The sequence below is a fragment of the Poecile atricapillus genome, chromosome 2, assembly GCF_030490865.1.
Source record: "Poecile atricapillus isolate bPoeAtr1 chromosome 2, bPoeAtr1.hap1, whole genome shotgun sequence".
NCBI classification, from domain to species: domain Eukaryota; kingdom Metazoa; phylum Chordata; class Aves; order Passeriformes; family Paridae; genus Poecile; species Poecile atricapillus.
The window spans coordinates 115,997,701-116,025,633 of NC_081250.1; the positions used below are offsets into that span (position 1 = coordinate 115,997,701).

Consider the following 27,933-nt stretch of genomic DNA (forward strand, 5'->3'; position numbering starts at 1 on the left):
AAAAATGGGGCAAACGTCTATGTGAAATTCGTTTTTCAATGCTTCTTGGCTGCTGCCAAGCATAGAATACTAAGATACCAATCTTCGAGATGGCATCTACCCTGAGCAATAAAAAACCCACCCTTAATTTAACAGGAGTCACCAGTCAGCTCCTGAGGCATAAACAGGCAGCTGAAGCACCGCGCGTAGGCTGACTTTAGTGCTGGATGCCGAGCAGCGCTTGGCACAGGTGGAGGAGTTTTCATCGCAGACCCAAATTAACTCCGGTGAAGTTGCACCGCGCCTGCCAGTGCCGCAGGAACAATCTCCGTGTGGGAGAAGCGCCCGGCGTGCCGCCCTCCCCTCCCGGCGCCGCTCGGCCGAACAAAGGCAGCAGCGCGGGGTCCCCTTTGTGCGGCGCGGGCCGGGGAAGGGGCGAGCCCAGTGCCCGGCGGAGCTCCCCGCCCCGCCGGCCCGGCCCGGCAGGCGTCGGGAGGAAGCGCCGGCTGCGCGGCGGGCGGGCGGCTGCCAGCGGCCCGGACCTCCCCCGGCCCCGGCTCCGCCCCTCCGCCGCCGATCCCCCGCCCCCTCCGCCTTCTCCTCGCGGCGGCGGCGGCTGCTCGGCCCCGGCTCCTCGCGCTTCTCCGCCTCGCTCCTCTCCGGGGGCTCCCGCGCTGCGCTGGCCACCACGGTAAGGGCGAGGCGCGGTGCCGGCTCGGGGCTGAACGCGGCTCCGTCCCGCGGCTCCTCCGCTGGCTGGGGGCGGCCCCGGGAGCGGGGGCGGCCGGGACCCCCCACCACCAGCCCCGGTGGCTGTCTGGCGGAGGGGCTGCCGCGCTGCCCCGGGGGCGGGCGGGGGGCTCGCCCCGGCTGGGGGGCTGCAGCAGGAGCCGCCCAGCCCTGCCCTACCCTGCCCTGCCCTGCCCTGCTCAGCTCAGTCACGCTGCCGGGGGTCGGCGGGCGGCTCCCGGCGGGGTCGGAGCGCAGCCCCGTGGGGCGAGTGCCGCGGGTGGTGCCCCACCGGCCGAGCCGGCTTCGCCCCCCGCCTCTGGGGCGGTGGCTCCCACCCGCAGCCCGCGAGCGGGTTCGCGGCGGAGCGGGTAGGGCGGTTTGGCTCCTCTGAAATGCCTCGCTAAATGGCAGGGGAAAACATATGGCCCAGGAGAAAGCCGCTGGAAGCGATAGCTGTTGGACTCCTCCGAGTTATTTCCCCGAGTCGGTGCGAAGTGAGAACTTCCTCCTGGGATGCCCTTTCGGGGGGATGCGGGGCTGAGCACATGGTCGCCTCCCCTGGGTCTGCCCCGCGTCTGTCACGGCACCGCCTGCCAAGGGGCCTGCCGGCGCCTGCTCTCCTTTCGGAGTGCTAATCTGACCTCAAGAAAACTTTAGCTGGGCGAGGGAACGAGGCTGCTCCAAAAGGTAATTGATTTAAACGCGTTGGGTTTTTTCCCTGATCGTCCTCCTTCCCTCGCTCAGGCCAGGTATCTGTGAAAAGGAGGGAAAGCAATGGGATTATCTGTGTCCGAGGGTCCAATATATGTGGCAGCTGAAAGTGCAGAGAAGGTTAAAACTTGCATAGACCTGGTACTGGCAAGTCTCTAGTGAATCGTAGTGTTAACTTTTTAAGCTTGAATTTCATGGTCCTTTGCATGTTGATTCTTCCTCGTGTTTAAAGGTTCTAGATCCTCAGATATTTAAGGATAAAACATGTTCTTTATGCTTGCAATGACAATGCTGTTGCATTTTGTGAACATCAGGACAAATTTTAATGTAGACGTTTTTATCCCTCAGCTGTACTGAACTCTACTAAATACTTGTACTGTTTGTAAATGTACTGCTGATTTGTTGGGTGCCTTTGCAAAGGTCACTTCAGTTCATCCAATACAGGCATTTTTTTTCCTAAAACACCTGTATTGATTTAATGTAGTACAGGGTCAGTCTTGGCATTTATAAATTATTTCATATTTGTACTTGTGTGCTGTGAGAGCCATGCTTTATAAAGCAACTATTCCTTAGCTGTGCCTTAAAGCCTACCGGCAGATCTTGTGTGTGGCATACAGGAGGTGTGCGGCTTTATGGGCATCTAATGTTAAGTGTCCTACTTATTTAAAAATGTTGAGAGCTCTAAAAGGGTCAGTGTAATCCATACCACACGTGCGCTCAACTGACCTAGAATTAACAGAATAAAACACTTTTAAGCACTTTTGGAGTGAAAGGTAGGATGCTGTTTCCTCGTGCATGGCTAACAATGACTTGCTTTTTGAAGGTGTCCAGTGCCATGCTTCCGAGTCTGGAGGGTGCCAGAACACCCACCCCAGTGCTGGAGAGGCTTGGCTTAAACTGGTGAGACTGGTCATGAGAGCAGAAGGCACCAGCAGTCTGGAGGTGCTCCATGGGGAGATGAACACGATGGTGTTGGTGGCCAAGGGTGGTGGATGCATCAATCCTTCATGGATGGTGGGCAGCCCTTGCTGTGGTGTGGGGCTGCTGGAGCTGGCAGAGCTGTGTGCCCTCTCAGGGCCCCCATTTCATGTGGGTTAGTAACTTAGCATGTCAGTTGATATTTCGTGCTGAGGTACTGAGTTTCCCCTCTGGGTTTCAGGAGGCAGCAGGCAGGTGCCTGTGTGCTGCTGTGTAGGTGCAGGCATACCAGGAATGTGGTGGTAAGCATGATTTACTGCCTCGATGGGACCGATAGCCTGTGCCAGCAAGTTCACTCTGCTGCATAGAAGGCCTGGACTGCCTTCATGCCGGTGCATCCATGTTAAGAAAATTGTATCTATCACAAGCTAAAGTTAAGAGGGAAACCATGTTTTCCAGATTCAGGTGGAAATCATTCGCTGTCGCTTTGCTAGAGAGGCTCTTTCTGTGTTGTGTTGTAGCAGTTGGCCACCTGCACCCTCCTTCTCTGCCCCTCTTAGGCTTGTGGTGACCATGCTGAAGATACAGTTGTTGCTGCACTTAGTATAGGTGCAGTCTTCCACTGGATGGGAGATGATTTTCTGTTAAAGGTTCATGCTTCTGTTTCAAAATCTGTAGGTCCAAGGTTGATTTACTGAGGCGAAACTGAGTCAAATTATAGGATGCAACTTTGCAAACATGTTTTGATTGCTCGGAGCTACAGAGCTCATTTTGGATAGTGTGCTAGTGTGTAAAGGGAAGGTGTTTCTCAAATGTGCTTTTGTAAGTATGTTTCCCACTGCTGACTAGTTAAGTTAGAAGTCAGTGCACTGAATTATCATAGAGTAGATTTTGGCCATTAATTGTAGTGGAATGCAGAGTAAATGAAGGCTTAGGTTTATAGCCTGCCCAGAACTAGAGAGTGTATCTTTAAATTCTGGAACATCTCTGGTCTCTCACTGGCTGACAGTATGTTTTGTTATCTGCTTCTAGAGTACGGCTCCCTTCCATAAGGCCTTAAGCATATGTGTTGATCAGCCACAAGTTAACAATTTTGAATTAAATTGAATGGTAAGTATATGTCAACTACAAAGTGTTTTTCTTTCAAGGAAGCTTTATTTTAGTAGGGTAAGTTCTGAGAAGTTAGAAGAACTAGTTTGTGTTGTCCACAGAGCTAAAGACTTGTAGGAGTTGGAGGTTTAAATTAAAACAAAACTGAAAAAGACTTGGACCGTCTTAAGTGCAAGGTACAATAGCTGCTTGGAAACTGCATTTTAAGGAGGAGGAAAAGCTTGCCAAGTGGGGCTGTGGACCTTGCTGTGAGAATAAGATACTGCAAGTTACCAGAAAACCTAAAAGGAATGAAGTAAAGGAGGGGATTGATTGTTGGAGAGCAGAAACTGCAGGGATAGCATGTGAACTGCCAAAAGCTAAAGGATGAAGAAATTTAAGATGAAGAGGGGGGGAAAAAATAAAAAGAGCAGGAGAAGAGAATTTGGCTATGATCTTGTGAGGACCAGGCTGTATGAAAAATGCTTGATGCCTCTAAAATTAGCAGTTCTTGTTTTAGCTGTTTAGTTTTAGATATGCATGAGGATTTGAATATGGGGGAAAGATAGGTTGTCGAATGGAAAGGACTAGAATAAATGTGTTATGTCTGCTCCCAGTCGAACTAAGTCTAAGGGTCTCTGCTTTTGGGCTCTGAAAGAGCTAGTGCAGGGCACTGCAGCCAGGTTAAAAAGTAGAATTGGGTGTTATCTGTTAGGCTGAAGGTAGCAATTGTGGTAGCAAGATAGCAAAAGATATATAGTTTCATTTATTTTAAAAGGAGAAGATAATGATATCTTCACACCTTTTACTTTGGTCACAATAGAATTCAAGGATTTAGAATAAATTTGGAATGGAAAAAGTAATTAAGTATACAAAGCTAAGTGGAAAACAGGATAAAATGCATCATGTATTTGCCACAATTAGGTCATGGGAGACTAAAGCCAAATTATTACTGGTTAAATACTGAATGTCCTAGACAATAGGAGCAGAAGGCTTCAGTTCCATGTATATACACCAAAAGTAACTAAATTGGAAATGTGAGGCTTAGCTAGAGGTGTCTCCTGAAGGAGAAATGCCAAGTTTGCCTGCCTGAATAAAGGAATTATTCATGCCCTGCATCAGTATTAGTGGGGAGCTGGTCTCTTTACTTCCCCATACCAGCTGAAATAACTATATGAGAAGGATGATTGCTGATGAGGCAAAGTTGGGAAACGTAGTCAGCACCGAGATGGGTTGGATTATTGCACAGGAAGAATTGAATGTCTGTGATGACTGAAACAATAGAAATGACAGGAAGTTAAGTAGCTCTAAAAGCAAAGTTATTTACTGAGTGATTATAAGCTCCACATCTGCTATCAGCTGGCAAATCATGCCTTAAAACAGATTTGGAGGAAAAGGCCTGACTGCCATAGTCAAATGGGGATGACTTATTTGATACTGACCATTCAGTGGAGCAAATGTGATGATCAGGAAGAGCTCTGCAGTGAAAATAGGCAAGCTATTAGGCAAGGCATAGGGTGACTGTGTCAAATACTGTACATAGCTCTGTGTAATTATGTACAGAAAATATTAAATCGTAGTGGAACATGTAGATAGATGGACATCCAAGCTACAGAGATCATGTAGTGTGAACAGTCTGGAGACTAAACAGACTGAGAGACTAAAACTTAAACTAGTCTGGCTGTTGTGTCTTAGTAATGGCAGAGATGGGAGATAGCAGCTGCTTTGAAATTCCCTGGGGCAAATTCTTGGAGGAGAGGAAGGGTCATAAACTGAAGATTCATCTGTGATTTTGGGTTAAAAACTTGATGTACGGAAGGGTAATTCAATGAGTGAATACTAAAGTAATGTACGTGGGGAATTCAAACGGAGTTTCCTTACTGTCAGATTTTGGATGCCTTCCTAGCTGTATGTATCCTGAGTCCCAGCTAAGTATCGAAGTTTGCATGTGACTATTCAGGAATTGAGCAGTTCAGGCAACTGAAGCTGCCATATTTTGTGCTTTGGTGTTCACAGTTAATCATCAGAAATAGAAGTCACTTCAGTAAAGGAGGTGTGATGAGCAGAAGCACTGATTTTTGGGGAGTGTGTGTTGTCTAGTCACATGATGGTGGATGGAATTTATAGCAAGTAAAAACACTTATCTATGACATTAGTAGCTATTTTGTTCTCTTTTTAGTGCATAATGGAGTGGAATGAAGCTTAAGTCATAAAATATTAAAGATAACCACAAATTAACATGTGTGGGACAGAAAATGCATAAATGGACATGCAGGCTGGAGGTCAGGTTGGCTGACTTGCACCCATAAATAAATAAAAGGGTTATGTTCTCCTGTCGAGTGAGTGCCCATCTTTATCCTCTGCCTGATTTCATGCTCTCTGGTCTTAGGAGTGTTTCATGGCACGGGCTGCATCCTCTTGTTGGGGACTGTGCTCCTGGGAGTAGGAGACTGCCTGGGGAGGGACTTGGGCAGAGCCTTGTGCAGTAGATGAGGTGCAGAGCTGTTGAAGACCCATGGTGGGGGCTCCCAGCTTAGGGAATGTGTGCTAGTCTGTGGCTTCGTTTTGCAGTACCTGACCCAGGCGTTGGTGCTGAGCTATGCAAAGGCCAATATAACCTAACTACTGGGAAGACATTGAGGTATGAGGTGTGCCAGCTGAGACACACTTTCACTAGTGACAGTGTTGAAGACTTGAGTGGTACATGGTGAAGAGACATGTGCTCCATTTGATTAAAGATGGCATGTGTGGTTTGGAGGCTATGCCATGTTGGCTTTGTTTAATCTTTGCTGTAGCATCAATCTCTGTCTGGTTATAAGCTGTCCTGTGACTGGTCTGTGTACGCCCAGTGAAACTTTTGGAAGTTTTGAGATGACTTCAAAAAGGAAAAAGAGGATGTCACCTGTGTAAATGTATTCTGAGAAGAGCCATTGAAAAAATAAGGTGCTTTGAGTGTGTTTGTGCATCAAAGCAAGATCAATATCATGATATTGCTTTATTACTATTTGTTTTGAATTTATAAGGTAGGTGTCTTACTTTCTTAGAAATAATGCAGTTGCAAACTCCCTTCCAGTGTAGTTTATTAAAAATCTGAACTATTGAATTTTAGGTGTTTGCTCTAAATGCCTGTGCATTTTTTGTTTTAAAGCAGAGCTGTGTTATGAACTCAAGGTGTCAGCATGCCCCATAAGAAGTAATTGTGAAAAGATTGTGTTGAGCCATCAGAAGAATAATTAAACAATCCCAGGGAAAATTTAATTTATTGTCTTGGTAGCTTTTAGCATGCATTATTAAGCTGCTTGCTTACTGTTATTTTTCATTTACTACTATTGCCTTATTATACAAGTTTTGGGTGTATAGTTAAAAAAAATGAGGCTGGGGCTGGGCATTATAACATCTTTCACTTGACAGCCTTCAAGTCCCAAATATTAATGAAGTGCAAAAGTTATTTCGTGTTTACAAGGGAGAGATTCAGCCTAAATTCAAACAGTCTTTAGCAAATCAAAGAGCAGAGCAGTTCTCTCCTGATGCTTTGCTGTGTTCTTTAAAAACAAAAATCACTCAAATAATTTCCTGTTACAATTGGAGGTCTTGGAAAAGTCTGCATTATGAAATGGGAGGAAATGTTTTAAGACTTTATTGGACAGGGAAGATAATAATAGAGTTGAATATAGTCTGAGTCATCTTCTTCATCCAGTGCCTCTACACAGTGTTAGACAAGTCTGTTTTAAGTCACTACCCAAATTCATGAGTGGACCCAGACCTTTGGTTTTGTAATGACCTTTGTATGTTGTCTCTCTCTGTATTTGACAAGTTAATCTGCGGATGCTACTACTTGGGAGGTCAGGCAACCAAAAGGAAACTGTTTCTCATGGATGCATGTGCATATATATAGATATATGCAGTTTAAATTAGTATGGAAGAGAATCATTTAAGTAATGCTTGGATAGAACTCTTTTGAGTCAATGGTGATGATGATAATATGTATTTTATTTGTACTTTGTATTTTGTATATATAAAATTTAATGTTGCTGCGATATGTTTGTCAATCTGTTATTTGTCTTCCTGTCTAATGCCAGTGGGTTTAGGCCATTTTTTAAATCTTACTTAAGAATCTTTTGTCACTTCTCATGCTATTTCCAATATTTTATTTTTGCAAAATTCATATTTATTGCTAACTATTGTAAATTACTCATGTAAGTACAAGTAGGTAAGGTGATACATTCCTTGTGCATATTGTGTTTAATTGCAAGATTCTTATCTGTGTTGTTTTGCCTTTCTGAGCAGCAATATTACTGAATTTTATTACTGTTGGGTTGTCCCAGTGTATTAGTTTGAGTGTTGAATGATAATTGCAGTGAGTGTCAATCCTGAATGAATTTAAAAGGTAGGCAGTGTGAATGGGGCTTCATGGTTTGTTTTTGCTCCATTTGGATAAGTGTTATTTTATCACTGAAGATCACTTGTGATAGTCTCTCTATGGAGTAAAACTTGATACAATATGGAGCGACTTACTGATAAATTGATTAATTTTATTAATTAGTATCTGCTAATCAGAAACTAGAATTGCAGTTCCATAATGTGTGATTTCTGCAATTTTTTTGTGCAAATGCTTGGGGAGTATTACAGATGTGAAGGTCTGCCTATTCAGATTTCCTTCAAGGCCTCCATAGATGCTTTACTGAAGGATTTTGGGTGTTCTAGTTAATTTTGTCTTTATTTATTGCTGCTGTGCTGTCTCCATCTTGCACTGTTTTCTGTGCAGTTTCAGGGTTTACTCCTGTTGTAATATTGGGTCCTATTTCCTGCAAATGAAATCATGCTTATTAGGTTGAGCTTCAGAATTTGTGGCTGAAGTGAATCCCTCAAATCTTTGTGTATTTAAGACCACGGATTTCAGGTCTTTCCCCCTCGCACCCCTTTCTTTCTGTTTCATGGACTGTGAGGAAAAAGAGACACTGATTGTAATGAAACACAGCACACAGGAGTGCCTTAGACAATGTTCTCTTTAATTTGGAGAGAAATGTTGTTTTCCTGTGATCTTTGCTGTAGTCATTTGAGGTGTTCATTTGTGACTAAAATAAACAGATCTGTTTGTTTAGAAAATAAATCTTGATTTGTTTTCTGATGGCCTGGTTGTTATAGCAAGTTTGTGCTATTGCACAAATTTCTTTTAGGACTGAGAACTTTTTTTTACCCCTGTTTAATTGAAAGACGATCAGTATCATTTCTCTCTTCCCTCTCAATCTCCCTTAAACCAAAACAAACCCTTCAGTCCTTAAACAAAAGTGTCTTTGTTTTTACATTTGTTTTATGAAATTGCTTGAATCCTTTGGGAAAAGCTTTCCTCTCACAGGAAGAGAGGAAGAAAACCCCCCACCCTTCTAAAGCCAAAAACAGCAAGCCTGTTACCAGACATTACTTTGTTTTGCTATCAGAATAGTAGCAGATTGCATAAAAAAAAGCGATTTTTCATCTTAATAAATGAAAAGTGCAATTGCAGAAATGCACACAAATAGACAAATGGTTTTCACTCAGCAAATGTAGATTTGGTCATATTCAGGGCAATAATGTGTTGCACACCTTTCTGGAAGCTTCTTTGCATTGTTGCTATTGGGAGTGAAATTTTAAATGGGTATTTTGGAATTCTTAGAGGTGGGACCATCAACTGCTCTTTGGCCATTCTGTTTTTATTTTATTTTTTGTTATTATTTATTCCTAAAAGTCTCTTGGTTCTACACCTTTGCCCTGTTCTGATGCCTGTGGCCCCAGTTGTGAAGCCATCCATCCTGGCATACTAGGCAGTTATGTGAAACACCATCTTCTGACCTAGGAACATGGAAACTGGCAGCAAGCATGATTTAAATGAGAGATTGGACCAGGAAGACAAAGATTTATGTGAAATATCACCCTGCTAGTTTGTCTATATGGACTTTATCCAGAATATATACTAAAGAACAGAAGTGTTGATGAACTAGAACAAGATTAGTGCAACAGACTTTCTCCCAAACGTAATAAAAATGCAAAATTGAGTCAGTGATCTACTGTTCTTGATCACCTCTATTATTTTGCAGGCTGGAGGGATCGAATTAGAATTTTCTGAGTAAATGCTGAATGTGAATTAAAAAATAACACCAGGTAGTAAGGGCTTGTCTTCTGAAGAGTGAGAGATGCTGGGCTAAAAGAATTGATACAGTACAGTCCTAGAGGCTCCCTTTGCAAGCATTATATTGAGAATTAGGAGTATGGAGGCCTTTCTGGGTTCCAGTGGCACCTCACATCTTAAGCAGCTCTTGAATTTTGCTTTCCCTCTGTTGGTGTCCTGCATTGCTTCCATCCCCAAGGCCTGTGCTGTGTCAACTTCATAGCTCGTGCTGGGCTTCTGTGCGTGTGCAGCCTGTGCAATCATGGTGGTTTGGGTACTGTGCAGCCGGGAAACAGCTGTGTCCTCATGACTGGCTTATCCATAGTGTCCTGCTGAAACCTGCAATTCATTTCCAGGGCTTACTTTTTTATATCCTAACCTTGCAGGTACACCTGATTGTGTTTCCAGTGCCTGGGAAGAGAACTGTGTGCTCTGCAATGCTTTCTGGAGTAGCATCCATACCTCTCATAAACAGGCATGTGCAGAGATGATTATATGGCTGTTCATCTTATGTCTGAAATGTTTTTAAGTGCTCTTCATGAAGACTAGACCAGAGAAATAATAGGCTATGGAAAGATAGGAGCTGAATTAACTTGTGCTTTGCTGGCTAAACTGCATTAATGTTTTTATTACTTGGCCTAAAATGCAATAGGCAAAAGCTGCAGGGAGAGGCCCTGTCCCCCAGCTATGCTAAACTTAATAAAATATAGGATTTCTCCTTCTAAACTTTCATTATCCAAGAGCCTCTATGAACATATCAAATGAGGCTGTTTAGATTGTTGCAATCAACTAATTTGATTTCCATATTACTTCTGGATGACTGTTACTGAAAAGATTTTTTCACGAGGTGCCTTGCCCCAGTATGAAATCAGATCCTCACACTCCACCTCCTACATATGTTTTACTAGATTGTGTAGGCTGTGCTGAGCCAGAGAGCAGAGAGGAATATTTGCCTCCTGTGCTGTCATTGTCATCAAGGCCAATCAAATGCTACTAGTGGCAATAAGGCTTGCTTTACTGATGAGTAGCAGAATAGTATTAGGTATTTTGCTCAAAGGGGATCAGCATAGATGCTGAGTAGAGGAGCTGCCTGCCCAACAGATCCGTGCTCACTCTCTCTTTGTTCTAATTTGCTGTGCCCAGAACACTTTCCCTGAAAACGCTGTTCCCTGTAGGAGTTGCAGCTGAGCTGGGACAGCTCAGAAGAACAAAGACTGGTATCCAGAAAGCCCTTGCAGTGGACATGGTTAGTATTGCAGCTCTGCAGGCCAGAGACTGTCTCCTGTTGCTGCAGGTTCAAGCCTGAAGGAGCTGCTGTATGAGTTGGACATGAAGGCCAGGAGGCAGCTTGTATTATGGTCGCTGTGATACAGATACTGTCTAATTCAAAGTTGCCTGCTGTGAGGTTCCAGTCTTTCTCCTACGTCTTTCCCATGTCTTGAACTTCTGCTAATTTAAAGCTGAACTTCTAATGAGAAGCAGAAAAAACCTGTTCCTTAATCAGTGTGATTTGCTTTCATGGAATACCTCATTCAATTTAGGGCAAATTGTGAAAGCCATGTTATATTTGAAAATCATGTCAGCTGTTCTTGACGTTGAACCAGACAGAAGAGTGCTGGCAATCCCCATGAAGTCTGGCTTCAATGAAGTGTAATTTCATACCATAATATACTGAACTGAAAGAAGCAATAAAATAGTTCCTTTTTGCATTACAGTTCTGGAGTTGCAACTGTGGATTTCCCATCATTTCCTTAATAACTTTCTCTTAATAGGCAATGTAGAGAGTACCAAACTCCAAATATTCATTTTTAGTGTTATTACAACAACTGATATGTTGGGAGTGGAGATAATGTCCTTTTGTTCTTCTGTAGAACAGTCACATGGGCACAAGTTCTTTTTTTCTTTCTTTCTTTGAAGTTGTTTTGCAGAGTTGCACAGCAATGCAGAGATTTTCCTAGGCTGGGACTTCTCTCAAGTCAATGTCAGAACTCACTTTTTCATAATTGCAAAGATTGCTGTTTCTGACAACAGGATAAACAGAACTGAGGTGAGGTATATCTTGTTCGCCAAGTTGAACAGCTCTTACAATTTTTTTCCATCATCAAGTAACTTATTGACATGGCAATTAATAAAAGTGTAAATGAGATGTCAAACTCTGTGGTCCCTGCTCTATAAGCTTCACTGGCACCTGTAGTGAGTGTTCTCCAAGGGTAAGGAAGAGGCAGAGCTTGGATAAGGAGGAAGGAATTACAGTGCTAGAGTATGGCTGAGTTAATTGTGGCTTCTGTGCTTTGTACCTCTGAAGGCTTCTGACAATGAAAGGTGTGTGCCATTGACTTGTTGTCCAGTTTTTCTTTATTTTCGTATTATGATATATCTGATTAAAAATTCGCAGACTTTGGCAGCTTAAAGTATAGGAGAACTCCTTTTTCCTGGTGAGAAATTACAGAACATACCTGCTTATATGTTTTCAGTTACATGATGGTTTTTGTTTTAACCAATTCTTTTCTGACTTGGGAAGAAAGGGGTTATGTTCTTCATGAAGAGAGATGTATTCTTCATGGAAGCCATGTACAAAGTTTTCATGTGATTTAAAAGCATGTTTCAAGACAGATCAGACTTATCTTGATTTATATATTTGGTCTTCAGCCTGACTACATGCAAAATGTAAAGTGAAATAAAATGAAAATGTCTGGTTTATTATGTTGTCTACTCATAAATACATCTAAGTGTTCACAAGGGAAAATTTTCTTGAGAAAAAGATTCAAACAAAGTACCGCCTTACTGTCTCTGTTGTTACTTTTCTGTTGTCTTACATTTTTTTAGGTTTTTTTTTTTCCTTCTAACAGTGCCTAGGATGTGTGTTTGAGCTAACCATTAATGCTTCATTTTTGATGTCTGTAATACTTTTACCTGTATGCTAATGAATGTAGATGAACAGGCCAGGACTTGACCTATATAATACAGTTGCCTTAATTTACTTCTGTGTACATTCCAGGGTGTGGGTATTTAAATAAAAAAGGAAAAGAATAGATGGTCTGGTGCCTGGTACAGTAATTTTAGCTGGAGACTGATACTTGTGATTGGAGGGCAGCTATCAGAATAGCCACCATCTGATGCTGTTTTTTCCCGTTCTTGCTGTAAAGGCAGCTCATGGAGACATCTGCAGCCAGGCAGAGGCCAAGGGCCTGCTTGGACAGAGTCAGTCCTCAGTCCTCTGTTCCATCTTGATGGCAGGATGCACGTACTGGGCTTGTCCTGGCAGCAGGGTGCACCTTGCAGCTGTGCTTCCCGATGATCTTGGGAAGAGGCAGCCCCTGGAAAGCACAGAGCCTCCCTGCTGTGCCCCAAGGTCAGGCTTCCTGCAGGCACCCAGGGGACATGGCCTGGCCTGCCTCTCCCCTGGATCAGGGCACGGCTGGCCTTTGGGCTGGACCGTAGGATGTACCTGGCCATCCCTCCTGAATCCTTTGGTGTCACTCACCTCTGGTTCTGTGATGGGCACTTAACAGAGGAGAACCACAGATGATTCATTGGATGCTATAGCAGGAATTGAGCCCTGCAGAGTGCTTGCAGGTCATAGCTGAGATTTTGCATCTTAAATAGAGAGAAAGGACAAATCCTGCACGTTAAACAGTGTGAGAATACACAAAAGAGCATTTCCAGGAAAGTGTGCATGCATGAGATGGGGAAAAGGAGTTGATCAGGTTTCTGATTTGTGCCATTAACTGTGGGATCTACTACATTCCTCAACAATCAAGAAATGTTATGTGGCTATCTGCAGGTAATCTTGAGTCATCTTGAAGACAGAAGACTGAATCCTCCTCTCTATCCCTTGATATTCTTTCTGTAACATGATGGTGTCCACATGTGTCCACACACAAATAACATTCTTTGTTTAAAAGTCCTAAATATTTCTGTAGGGACCTGATCTAATCTTTTAGATGAGCTTTCCCTTTTTGCAGCTGGTTTGGACTGAATCTGGGGAAACAATTCCAATACATGGTCTGCATCCAAAGGAAAAGCGTTGCTCCTCTGAGAACTGTTAGCTATGGTAGGAATGTAGTCCTTAGCAGGAGGGTTGGGCTCAAACTCTTGCCCTGCCCTGTGCTTTTAGAGGCTGTCCATGAATTCTGGGCTACAGCATTGCTCCCCCACATCTTCTGAAGGGTGCTGAATGGACCATTGACAGGGCAGACTGAGGTGGGCACCCAGTGAAATGTATTCCCCTGGTCCCTCTCCCAGGTTCTTTCTTAAAATATCTGAAATGCTCTTGCTTTTATCTTCCTGTCAGTCCTCTGAGTTGGATTGTCTGGAAATAGTTACTTTCTTGTAGAGGTTCTTGCTGGTGGTATAAGATAGCTTGGCAGCATCTATGAGAAAACAGTTATATGGGGAAGAGGTTATTTTGAGATTTTTGTCTTAACTGGAAAAGTACCAAAATCTGGGAAGTGCAAAATACATGTGGGTTTTTTTTTTTTCCTGAAATTTCACACCACTTTCCAAAATAAATTTTTCTGCCTTTAAGTGGGTGAGTCCTTGCTCAAAAGTAGTGATTCCCAAATGTTCATATTTGAGCCAAGAATAAAATCTCTTTTTATGCAATCTCTTCGGAGCCTGCCTTTGAGAAAGAAAGAAAGAATTTAGTCTTCTTTTAGAGAATTTATTCTCTGTATAGAACATAATGAGTTTGCTTTTCAAAGGGAAAACGGAGAATTGCAGTGAAGGGGCTCTGTTGTATCTTGGCTTGATTTTATGCAGGATAAAGCTGTTTAGTTTTTAATACAGTAAACTGTTTAAAAGGATAAGTTATATAATTACCATGAACTTTTAAATAACGATTAGTATTAGTACTTGATTGTCAGTCAGGGCTGTGGCTTTGTAAGTAGGAAAATGGTTGCAGATATAGTCAGAGCTTTTTAAGATTTTTCCCTTTCTTTTTGTTTATCCTTATTTGCATATCTTAATTATGTAAATATCTTCCGTTTGAAAGCTGAAATGCTATTTTATTTTTCCAGGTATCTTTTGGTATCAGCTTAGTGAGTCCCAGATTTTAGGAGCTTGTTTGCTTGCCTCTGACAGTTTCTTCGTAGTCAGGTATGGCAGATGATATCTGATGGTTTTAAAATAATAATGAATGCCATAAAATTCTTTGTTTACTTAGTGATGTGATCCTGTATCTTGATTTCAAATGAACAAGCATCCGTATGGTGTATGGGAATAAGTAAGCTGACCCTTGTTCTGTGATAGCTGTTGCTGGACTGCAGCTGACTCTTCAGGCAATAGAAGAACCTAGTGGTAGAGTATGAAGTGGTATGAAACCATTCCTGATGGCAATCAGCTTGTCATGTGTGCTTGAGGGAAAGGGTCAAAAAGTAGCCTGTGAGCATTTCCACTTCACAGTGTTGAATTGTGGTTTTATTATTGTCAGTATTTGGCTAATAATGGGATAGGAGTTGAACCCAGTTTATGGGTATAGTTCACCAAATTCAGTTCTACTCCACTTCAAGAGAAGCAGCACCAAATGTAAGCAAAATGTCTCTTGCTGCATTGGTATTTAAACTTTAGTAACAAAACGACTTAGGACGGACAGCAGTAGCCTCGGTCTCAGAGGCAAGCAGATACTTCTCAAAGCTGCCCTACTGGAAAGTATATTGGTCTCTGGCTCTCTTTTTATTGAACTCTATGCTAAACTTACAATCACAGGCTTTAGAAACACCTCCCCATGCACTTTTTAGTAGTGACCCATGTTTCCATGATATAAAATGGCTCTGTGGACTTGAGAATGTTCCTTTAGCTCCCAGGTGTGCCAGAAGAGCTCCCAGATAGAGACAGACAGAGGTCCCAAGCCCAGCCAGAAGCACCTCCTACAGCAGCTAATGCTGAAGTACAAAAGTATCAGAAAAGGTTATTTGAGGCAAAAGGAGACGATATTTAAAGATTAGCCTTGTTCTTTTATTAGTCATTTTGCAGGATCAGATAAATGATAATATTATTTAATTGTTAGGGGAATTCCATTGTGTTTGAGGGATTCTTCCTCTGCTCCTCAGTTTGTGGAGACCTTTACCAAGTGGCTACACTACATCAGTTAATACAGGAATTTACAGAAAGGTGATACAAAGTTCAGAGTAGTGGTGTGGTATGGCTGCCAGCTTGAACTGTTTAATATGTTCACAGCAAGAGGGTTTCTGTTTTTGTTCTTTTGTCTTTCCTTGAGGTTTTTCCTACTGTCAAGTCAGTCCCCACGAATGATGGGTTGTGCGTGTGTCACAACCAGGTTATCGTTTTGGCAAAATCACTCACAAACTCATGTCTGTGGTTATTGTTTGCTTTTTGGAGAAGGCAGATACTCCACTTCCTAAGCCAAAGAGAAACTTTGCTCAGACAAAACTTGATCTTTTTATAAGTACTTTTAAATCCTGCCTGTGTATTGCAGGTGCATGCCCAGACCACATGCTGCCTGGTGACTGCTACTTCTGTGAACAGAAGGATTAGAATGAAGTTTCAGACTTAATCCTGGGTTTCCTGCACTGATTCACTTCACAGTCTTACTCCTATTTAGTTTCCTGTCTGTTAAAAAGCATGTTTTTATTTTCACCTGCTGTCACAACAAAAAAAAAAAGGCACTCACTGTGGTATTTTGGTTTTTATTGTTGATGAACTGTGTAAAGATTGATGCCTTTTTTTTTCCCCCCAGACTCTTCACAAGGTAGTAATTAGCCATGTGCTATGCAAATTCATGCAGAAAACAAATTGGTTATGTGTTAATTAAAACTAAATGACAGCAATTTTATATTTAGGTTATTTTAAAGTGCCTAAATTATTTTGGATTTGAAGTCTTAAATGTTTTTCAATGCATGCCTTAGCCCCCTCTTTGTTACTTTCAAACTGTAATAAATACATATGGTTTCTAATGTACAGAATTTTATGATGTACTTAAAAAAAGAAAACAACCAATGTTTGTTTTCAGAGCTTGAACTGACCTGCAGGATTTTGTGAAATGTGAAAAATAATTGTTCACTTTTTTAGTAGTCTTGCTTTTTGTACTTTCGTGATCTTTGCAGTTTTAAATGTGGTGTGCAGAAATTGATCTGCATCTACAATTTAATATTGGCTGGAATATGGTCTTGCAACTAAATTTGTTCAGCAGTATGTCTAGTTGACAAGAAATTGATAAAATGCCGTTTTCTCTTTATGCAGTTTTTTTGTTTATCCTTGGAAGTTTTCGTTTAGGGAGCCATTTAAGTCATCTGTCTTTATAAATTAAATCAATAGCAAGCATACAAGATGGCTTAAGCAACAGGAAAATTAGTTTCTTGATGTTCTAACAGATTTAAAATAAATATTTTTGAATTGTGTAGTAATGGCACAGGATGGGTTTTTAATTAAAGAAAACATACTAGAAACATATGTTTGTGGCGGCTTAATTTTTTTTTTTTTTTTCAGGTTTTCATGTCTTAATTTCCGTTTCTTTACCAGTCTATTACAAAACTGGGCTTGGTGCCCTGGTGAGTCCTCTGAGAGTTGTATGAAAATCTAAAGTCAAAATTTCAGGAGTTTCAAAACCACTAATAAGATGTTTGACATGGAGTTTGAGTTAATTTATATTTGGGTGCTACAAAAGTTTAAATCCGTAGCTAAGGTGTACAGGAAAATGTATGGAGGTAAATCAAGTTACTGGGGAAAATTTCAGATGTTGACAATTTCACTGATGTGTTTCTGTGAAGTGATTGCCAGTGTTCCCTCATTCTCACTAGTCAAAGAGGTGCTTAAGTGAAAATTAAGCCTGTTGGGAGGAAGTGCTGATTAGCTCTTGTGTCCCTTAGGAGCGAGTCAGAAGCTTGCCCTCCCTGCATGGGGGAGGGAAGGGAGGATAGGGAATTCTTCCATCTCTGATCCATATATTTGTAATCTCCTGCTGTTATTATTCAGAGGCCTAAAAATATATTGGATTCTGCTTCAGAAAGAAGATTGAATACATGTTATTGTAGGAACAGTGTTTTAGGTAGTTTAGGCAAGAAAGCAGCTGTTGTGTAAAGAAGTCTACGTAAGTGTAGAGTCTTCCTTTGAGACAAATAAATTTGTTTTTTCTACAATTGAGTGCTGTTGGTTTGTGGATTTTTTTTCAATTCTTAATAGAAGCTCAGCAGTAAGCCTTGAGCACAGAATAAATTCTTTATCCTGTGTGATTTGTGTGCATTTGTCTTTTAAATCTGTTTAACAAAGTAGTGCAACAAATTTGGGATTAGCAACATACTAGTTAGCTTTGCTGGAGGAAGCTGGGACAGAAAAATGGGGAAAATAATGTTTTTTGCATTAGGTATGATGAGCTGACACAAAGATTAGCTGTATCGTGCATTTCTTTTCAAATGCTTCCTGACCTCATGGGTGCAAGGAAGTTGTGATTCAGCTGTAGCAGGATAAATTTGGCAAAGAAAATAAGCACGGGTTTTGTGCTGATTTGTATATTGGCAGAAAGATATTCTCAGCGCATAGACTTTCCTTTCACCTCTCACAAATTTAAAAATAAGGTTGATTTAGTGCCAAATGTCTTTTGTGACACATGCCCTTGTATTGTATTTTGGTGCTCTTTACTGTTTGTAGTGGTTTTATTTTTTCTCTGGATCTGCTCTGACTTGTGTGATATGGAGGGCTGTAAATGCAAGTAAATCAGGTACTACTCACAAAAGTTTCTGATACGTTATGAAATACACATTTTAAATTTCAGTAACATGAAATCTGGACTGTAAAATCCTACTTTTAATCTAGGCTTATTTGGTTAGGCTATGCTAAATCCACTCCTAAAAATACTCAAGCTTTTTTATATTATTATTATTATTTTCATTCGAGATCAAATCACTTTGAACTATGTAGACATGCACCTGTGCTCATTTTAATCCCTGTGTAGTTTTCATCAATTATCACAGCAGGCAAGAAGACAATCAAATTGTAAAATGCTTTTGAAAAGTAAATACGTGAAACTTGGGGTTCAGGTTTGTGTTTTAATCAAACATCATCTGTATTCATGTTCTTGGACAAAGCTGGGTGAGGGAGGAGCACAAAAAGCCTCTTCTTGTTTTCATTGTAAAATATCTATTTTGATGTGCTCTGCTTTATGATGAGTGTAATGTGTTTGTGTTTTTAGAGGAAGGCTGTGTTGTGTGTGTGTATGCCTTTTTTTTTTTTTTTAAGCTGGAGAAAATCTAGGTCAAGCGATTTCATTCTTATTAATAACTTAAAGCTTTATTTCTCAAAAATTATCCATCATGAGTGGAAAGCTTCCTCACTGGGGAAGCACTGTTGCTCTCAAACATGGATGGGAGCATTTTCCTTTCCCATCAGGGTGTTAAGATGTTGACCTTAGAATCATAGTAATTTAGTTTTGGAAAGACCTCTAAGGTCATTGATTCCAGCCATTAACCTAATACTGTCAGGAGAGTCTGCTGCTAAACCATGTCCCTGAGCACCACATCTACACAGAGGTATGGTGACTCCATCACTTCCTTGGACATGCTTTCCAATGCTTGACAGATCTTTTGGGGAGGAAAGTTTTTCTATTATCCAATCTGAACCTTCCTTCACAGCTTGAGGGCATTTCCTCTTGTCCTGTCACTTGATAGAAGAGACTGACCCCCACCTGGCTACAATCTCTTCTCAGTAGTTGTAGACAGTAGTAAGGTCCCCGTGAGCATTCTTTTCTCCAGACTAAACAGCCCCAGCCCCCTCATCAGCTTCTCATAAGATTTGTGCTCCAGACCCTTCACCAGTTGTATTGCCTTCCTCTGGACGTGCTCCAGCACACCAATATCCTTCTTGCCCTGTGGAATTTTGAACACCATCACAGAACCTCACAGGAGCCTGTTCTTTGTGTGTTTATCAGTGTGGGGCCAAGCTTGGGGCTGGGGACTCATGGCATTTCCCCTTGCCTGCTGTCCAGCTCCATGCCATGTCCCCAGCCTCCTGACCCAAGTGTTGACCATGCTCTAACCAAAAGAGGGCTTATAGTATTGATATAACGAAATGGGCCACAGGACTGATTTTTTGTTTTGTCTTTCTAAAAACACATCCCCATCAGCAAAATAAATGAATATAGAGGCTTGCCAGTTCTTGTTTAGTTCATTGAGAGATGCTAAAACATGAAATCTCTCACTTGGCCTTGTCTAGCTTTGCTGTTCCTCAGCAGCTACTGCCCTGTGTGTCTAGCTGCACAGCACCAGTGACTTGGCCTGGTATTATATATCTAAAATGGGAACACTGGGAAAATTGCTGCTAAACTGGAAGAATAGAGAAATTCTTGGCTCTTACAGGTAGAGTAATCTACTGTATTAGAGGTTTAAACAAACTTGGGGAAAATAGTTGTATGAAGCCTTTAATTTTATCTTAATCTTTTGTGTCACCCTAGACCTGAAAGCAAAGGTAGTTAAATCAGGATAATTAATCATGGAATAACTTACACAGGGGAATGTAATGAATTTTCCATCAATTTGCAAGTTATGTAAATCAGTAAGAGTCTTCTTATAAACATTCTGCTTGTAAGTTATGATGTATGTAAGGACAAAAAAAATTAGGTTAATTTAGATGCCCTCTGTGTTGGCATTTTGAAATTCTTTCTGGTGTAGCTCCTTCAAATATTAGGATTTAGAACTTCAGAGTCTGTTTTTTGGTATCTAGCACTGTATGAAAGAGGGCAGACTTGAGGGAGCAGAGGTAATTTTTAGTTAAAATGTGTGTGTTAAGGGTTCCTGTATCGGCTTTGCTTTTCTCCTGTTCCTGCCCAGGATCCTGTGGATGTAGGAGAGATTAGACAGGAGACTGTTTATGTGCTGCTACAGGAGCAGCAAAACTGGGTTTGTACAACAAAAGTCAAGAGATATATTTACTGCTTTCAGGGGAAGCCTTCCAATATGTGGAGTTGCAGGTCCTAACTTCCCAAAGGGAGATGTGCTGAAGCCTTAGACACTGTAGTCCGCCCAAGTGATTAATATAATTACATCTTCTTTGTGAATAACTTCTGTAGATGTGAAGCAGACTTCGAAGCAAGTCAGTAGACACCCACACAGAACCAAATTATAACATCCTGATTAAATTGCTATGCATTGTAAATGCTAAAGTATTGTCAATACAAAGAAAGTTTGTTCCCAACAACTCTGAAAGTGTTGAAATTCACTTGAAATGTGCTGGATTAAAAAGTTAACTTGCGTAGTTAGGTTATTTGCATGTGAAACGAGCAAAGATTATCAAGATCATTAAAAGTATAAATCACGTGAAAGAATTATGTCAAATGTATTTTAGGAATGCCTGTCAAATTCTGTTCACATCTGTTCATGTATATCTTAAGTTTTTTAGTTAGTGATCAAATGGTGACTTTTGGTACACTACTTTTTCTTGAAAATATAATAATTATTCTCTGGTTTGTGTCAAGCAGATTGAAACATATTCTGCTTGAATTGCATGATATGAAACACTTTCTCAGCAGGGTCTGAGAAAGCGTGCCTCTGAAAATTTATCTCCTTTTTATGGTCATAGAGCAGTGGTAGATGCCACATCTCTGGAAGCACTCAAGGTCAGGTTGAATGGAGCTCTGAGAAGTCTGATCTACTTGAAAATGTCTTTGGTCATTGCGGAGGGGTGGAACTGGATGGCCTTTGAAGGTCCCTTCCAGTGCAAACTCTTCTGATTCTGTGGGAATAACATGAATAACATGTAAATGAATTGTTTGTACACTATGCAAATGTAGGAGTAGAAGTTATAGTACTGCAATTAAGATAGATACCTCTTCAGATCTTTGACTTATCTTAAAGATTTACTCCTTCTGTCTATAGTGCTTTTGATAATTTTGATTAATTTTGTATGTTACACCAGCATCTCCCTAGATACCTCATACTGACCTTCGGAATGTTCAAATTTGATGTTTGGGATTTAGTACTTGTTTGGGTGCCTGTCTTCGTAAATAACTTGCACAGATTTTTCTGCAGGATCATGATATTGTCAATTTTTACACAGAAGAATGCCATGTCAACATTTTATTAGGCTGTAGGAATCATCAAAATGCACACCTTTAGGGATATGTAGGTGCCTCCAGTGAAAACACCTGTTTTGATGTAGAAAAATGTTGCTTACCTTTTTGGAGGTTTTTGGGGGGTTTTTTTGTTTGTTTTTTTTTTTATCCAAATGACCAGCATAATTCTCGTAGCTGCAGATTCTTTTGGGATTCCAAAGGTTAAGCAGCATAAGTGTTAGTGGTCCATCTCACTACTTAAAAAGAATTGCTAGGTAGTTTCAGGATGAGTGACAGGATGGGACAATCTCTCAGTTGCCCCTTGGCTTCAGAGTAGAACAGAGTCCTTGCTTTATGGGCTGATAGTATGTGACTGACTAGCTGCAAGCTCCCATGCGTCTTTTCCTTTTATGACTGGTGCTTTGAAGTAGCTATCTACTTTGTAAATTCTGTTTCCATTTTGTAAAGCTGGTTTTTTTTGTTTTTTAAATACTCCCTGCTCTTTCGTTCTTGCCTGGATTCAGTGCTGTTAAATGAAGCTAAGAGTTGTCAAAGGAAGACTATGGCTGGCTGTGGCTTTTTGTCCTGCATCTAGTGACATTATGTGACTGCTTGATATTTTTCTTTATAAAGTATAAGAAAAGTGTCAAAGCTCTACGTTATCTTAAGCTATGCTGAGTTATGTTTATGTCAGAACAGTATGAGATTGTAGTCTCTTAAATTTTACTCCTGTTGTGACATTTGACAGTCAAATAGCCCAAATCAAGGTCAAACCTGTGGAGGTGCTCTGCAACTGTTGCCTCTTTCATGCTTTTCCATAGTGACCTGATACAAGGTTGATAAATGTTTCTAAAAGAATCAGTAAATGGCAGAGTCCTTAGAAAGGAAATGTAAAGCCTGATTCAAACTGTTGATTTATGCTGCTCTTAGCAGTAGTGGTTGGTTTGGCTGCTTGCCCCTTGCTTGTTTGCCAGCTTCCTGCTACTTGGAGATGAACAGGGTCCTGGGTTTGCTTTCTCTGGGATATGGAAGTGCTGTACCATTGCACTGAAATTCTGGTTATTTGCATAAACAAATTTTTTATGACTAGATTTAAAAAAAGAAAAATAATCAATTGTGGCATCTCATGTACTTTTTCCTTCTGTACAGAATTGCCTCAAATGGCCTGTCTCTAAGCTGGAGTTGCATCAGTAACTACATTGCTGTTTGCTTCTCTGTTTCTCAAAATTGTGGTGTGCAGAACAAAAATGTTATTATTAAATGCGTCTAATGAAGGTAGGCTTTTGCAGAGCTGGCAAAACACTTAACTCCTGTTTTCATGACCATCTGCTGAATTATCCTAGGTACTGAGCCCATGGCCTGGAGATGGGCTCTGCTTCTTGTCATCCAGGGAGGAAGGCTTTTTGGTAAGACATCCCTTTTCCATGGTGTGCTGGGCATGATGCAAGGACTCTTTCCACAGCCTCGTTAAAGTTAAATAATTGATATCCTATTCCCAGCGCTCTTTTTCACTGCATGATACCATTTTACTGTTCCTATCAATGACAATAGTGCAGTATTGGAACAGGTCACAAAGAGAAGCAATAAACTGCTTGTCCTTTGTTGTAGTCCAGTATTAGGTATATTTAATAAGCAACAGTAGTGGTTTAATGTAGTTTCTAGGAAAAAATTTTAATGTGTGTTCTCTGAGGTGTTGTGACTTGAGCCTTCCTGAATCCCCAGCATGGTCAGTAGTGTGGGCCCTGGGGTACTCCTCAATTATATACTGTCCTGGGGAGCTCCTGTGCTTTAAAACCTGGATGTAAGAGCCAGGTCCCCAAGCTTGACTGGGACCAGGGATTAGGTCTGAAGGCTAAAGCAAAGAAGGCAGCACATCTGTGACTGGCTGACATCTGCACACCCTTGTACTTGATGTTTTTTCAGTGTTGATAAATTTGCATAAATACTTCCGTACTCACTGTCTTGTCCTTTGGCAAGTAAGTTTTAGAAATAATGTCTGATTTATATCCTCTTTCTGTATTTGACCCTGTGGCCTGACCCCAAGTCAAAGCTTTGTATATCTTATTCCCATCAAAGTAGACTGTAGGGTTTTGTTTTGAAGCCCAACTGTAAATTTAGTATTTCCTATCATGGGTAATGTGTCTGTTTCTTGTCTTTTATTACTAACATTTCATTTGTTGATTGATTTAAAGTCAAAACTGAATATCAAAAGATACTGTTTGTATCTTTTCCTCCTCCAGCTGTAAAACATCCAAAGAGAAACAATTACAGTTGAATAATCAGGAACCAAGTTATTCTTCCTGGTTATACTGAGAGTGGAGAGAGAACTGACAGTGTGAGTATGAATCAGGGTAAGCAAGTGGATGTCCTTAAGCAGAGATAGAATAGAGATTAAAGTGAATTCTTGTTACTTTGAGGTTTTAAAAACTTGGTGATGAAAAGTCTTTACTTGGAAACTTGAATGTAGAAATGTCAGCTGGAGTCTTTCATGCCAGAAGAAAATTCACCTTTACAGGCTGTAATGTCCATCTGTGTTTCAGTCATGTGTAATGAATTGATAAATCAGTGACTGTTTACCTCAACTGATTCCTTCTGCTGGTTGTCTCTTACTTCTTATGAAGTGCCTAACTTTTTTGAACCTGAATTCTGAAGTGTTTTGTCTGGGTTTATTTTTTTTATGGGGTTTTTCTTGGGTGGTTGGGGGGTGCTCTGGTGGGGTTTCCTCTGCATTTGGAGCTATCTCATTATCAATAATTGTGCTTGTTCTAGTTCTGAAGCTTATAAATTCAGGTCTTGTTGTGTTGGCCAGTGGGCAAAGGTGATGTGAAACTCCTCCAAAATGTGTGCATGGCTTGGTGTTCAGTAGCCATTTGGCACTTTCTCACTTCCTGATTTCCCATAGATCTGATGAAAGTGTCATACTGCCTCTAGTCATTCAGGTACTTTGGAGAACCACTCTTGCAGTTCCCTGGCATCATTCCCTGGCAAAATTGCTTGGGCAGGTTTTGCTTCAGCATCTAACTATGACCTTAAAACCTGAGACCTGCCTTGATCTGATTATTGAATGGAATTGGGTGTCCCTTTTATTGCTTTGAATGTTGATCATTGTCCCTTGGTCACAGCCAAGGGAGAAGTAACACATCTCATGTAGGGGTTCACTACCAGGAATGGTTAGGATTCTCTTGTCTCTTCCACAGCTTATCTTATGCAGATCTGGATTTGCAACAAAAACAATCATGAGTCCAAATCTGAAGTCATTAAGGAACATTTGTGTAACTTTGATGTTGCAAAGACTTTTGGAAGTGTCTGTGTATTCCAGACCATCATTCTTAAGATGATAATGGCATCACTATTAAAAGCTAGAGAGAGGTGTCACCCTTGTTAGATCTAGTCTGTCTCATGCATAATTTTGCTTGTATTTCCATGCTTTTCATATGCTTAGTAGATTTCCAATTCTGCCCATTAAGTGCTGCTGATTTTTAGAAATCTTATTGTGAGAATGCAGGCAGTGTAACATACATGTTTCCCCTTTGAGCTGCAAATAATTAATTGCACTCACGTATATTTGCATCAATGTCTTGTCTTCAGATTTTCTCCAAATAGCAGGCAAAGATGGTGATAGCATATGGTTGCTTCTAATGTTTGTTCCAAAGTCAAACCAATTACTTAGCTTGCATCTTATGAACAACAAAGTGGTTATGCTTTCATGGGGACTATGAAAAATGAATAAAGCTAAATGGTAAACTGAAAAGCAGGATATTTCAGAATTTGACTTACTTCTGGGATTTTACCCAGGCTGTCATTCAGAAATCATTATATTTGGGAAATAACTTTGAGACAGTATACCAACATCTTCCCTGGACCATCAGTAAGGTCTCAGAGAATACATTGTTTTTTGAAAATTTGAAAATTAGCTGCTTTTATCATGTCCTTTTTCAGAGCTTCATTGACTTTTTTATTTTTAAACTGATAGACAATTCACCAAAAACTCATACAAAAAGTCTCTTATGTTGTCTTAATTTCAGCTTCTATTCCCTATTTTATGGCTCTCTGTAATGTTTACAGTAATAAGGCACTGTGGCATTTTCCTATTCCCTTTCACGGTGATTTCCTGGTCTTACTTAAAATTAACCATGGTTCCAGGCCCCTTCTTAAGCCTGTCTTCTGGTGTCACTTTGTGCTGGTTTTGGCTGGGATAGAGTAAATTTTCTTCATAGTAGCTGGTCTGGAGACATGTTTTGGATTTGTGCTGAAATCAGTGTTGATAATACAGAGATGTTTTTCTTACTCCTGAGCAGAGCTTGCACAGTGTCAAGGCCTTTTCTGCTTCTCACACCACCCCACTCTTGAATCATTGTTTGCTTTTCATCATGTGCCTCATTTTCCTCATTTTGCAGCCTTTCTTTGAACTCTTAGTTGGCTGTTGTCACCAAACCCAGGAACATTCACAAGTTATACAGGCTTTGTTCTTTCAAGTCCCTTGGCAAGAGGTGTATATTCACAGACTGAAGAGGGTAGGAAGTGGTACATTAGCAAATAAACACAGTTCATAAATTCCCAGTTGCAGTTTTTAGTTGGTTCCCTTGAATTGTGTTTGTGCTTTCAGCTGAGGAGTACTGTCCATCATCTGCTGCTTTTCTGAGGAGTTTCTTGAAGGAATGGTTTTCTATAAGAATTGTTTCTTATCCTCTTGACTGCCACCATTCTTACAAGGCTTGGTTGTGATGGTTTTTTTTGTTGTCCTTAGTTTGTTTGACATCTGGCTGTTGTTCCTCAGGTGCACAAAGAAAGTGACAGCATGGAAACCCATCAGGTCTCTCCATGCTGCCTCTTTGCTCAAGTCTTGTAATTTCACTGTCCTTCATTCCCCTCTACAACAATTCCTCAAAAAACACACTATCTCTTTTTGCTCATCTTTGGAGTGAGCCCTGTTTCAGTAGGCTGCCCACTGATGCTTAAGCACTCTAATTACTCTGTCATGATGTCTATATTTTCTTTTTTTTTTTTTTTTTCTCCTGTAGAACCAGGCAATGGGCTGGCCAGAAAACCTGTTTTTCTGTGTTCCTTTTTTTTGCTCCTATTATATTTTAATAACTGATACAAACTGTAAATTAAACCCTTGGTGTTGGTGAGTAAAAAAGAGAGTAGCTGAGAATGTGGTCTGCCCAAACAAATAAAGGTAAAATGAAGAACTGCTTTTTGTCCCTTTTGGACATGTTTCTCAGACCTGCATCTGTACACACCAGCAAACAAAAATATTAGTGTGTTGGTGGTGATCTGGTACTAATTGAAGCTTTGTTTCAGTGTAATTAATGTTTAGGAAATTAGTGCACTTTCATGCTTCTGCAAAGGTACTGTAACTTTCCCTGACAGTTTATAGAGGCTAGGTAGCTGTGCTGATCCAGAGTCTCCTTGTGAAATACTCACAGCTGCAGGAATAGTGGTAGTGAGGCCTTGAAACTTTTAAAGAGGTTGCTACCTTCCAGTTGTCCAGTGAATGTAACTCTTGCTTGGGAAAATTAACAGTATTTTTGTCAAACTTGGTGGGGAGTAAGGCTCCTCTTTGTATCCTGTAGGTGTCTTACTTTGCAATGAAATTTACTAGTCTTGATCTGAATTGGGATGAATACTCCTATCAACTGGGTATCATGTCAGAAAACATGAATGTTATTCCATCTCAGAAGGAAAACCTTCAGTACTGAAGATGCTTTTCACTAGCCAATGGAAGTAATATAGAGTAATAATTAAAGTAGCAATGTGTGAAGTATGAATGTATAATATTAACTGTGGGAAGTGCCTGACTTGAGATTTTTCTGTATATCTTTAATTTGATCCCTCCATCTTTTCAGGGGCTTGATGCTGGATATGGGAACAGATTACAACTTAGTTTAATTGTTGATGTTAATGAAAATAAGTCTGTCTGCAGGAGTAGAAACTGCCAGAGTTAGTAGATATGGGTCCTTTCTAACAAAACTCCACTAATGTTTCTGAAAATTGTGTTCTCTAAATTGACTATACCTTTTAATTTGTGCTTGATGCAAGATTTTTACCTGAAAATAATAGGGATGTGAGAGTAGCGAGTCTGTACCTGCTGCCTGTGAAAATGTAGAGTCTGCATTAAAAGGATTGAATAGTTTTTCACAATACACATTGCTGGATATTCCCTTGTTTCTAGTTACATATAAAGCTGACATCTTCTCTACCTCTTCTGCTTTGTTAAATAACTTAATTCTCTCACAGAGGTTTGGCTGCAGAGAGCATTCATATCATTTTTTGACACAGACAGTATACCTTGTCTGAGTAGCTAGATTCCTCCAGCTGCTTAGTTTCAGTTTCCTGACTTACGCTTCTCCTCCATGAC

General features: G+C 40.7%; 1 protein-coding gene across 4 annotated transcripts in view; it reads left to right on the forward strand.

The window, feature by feature from the left end:
- Window positions 1–560: 560 nt before the first annotated feature.
- FAM110B (family with sequence similarity 110 member B) overlaps window positions 561–27,933 on the forward strand; it is a 114,319-nt gene continuing 86,946 nt past the window's right edge. The window contains exons 1-2 of one of the 4 annotated variants that reach the window (XM_058833428.1): window positions 593–670; window positions 3,373–3,450. The gene's annotated coding sequence lies outside the window, so the exon portion shown is untranslated. Of the gene's footprint in view, window positions 671–3,372; window positions 3,451–14,653; window positions 14,672–27,933 lie in introns of those variants that run through there. The other 3 variants (XM_058833425.1, XM_058833427.1, XM_058833429.1) reach the window with 3 other exon arrangements.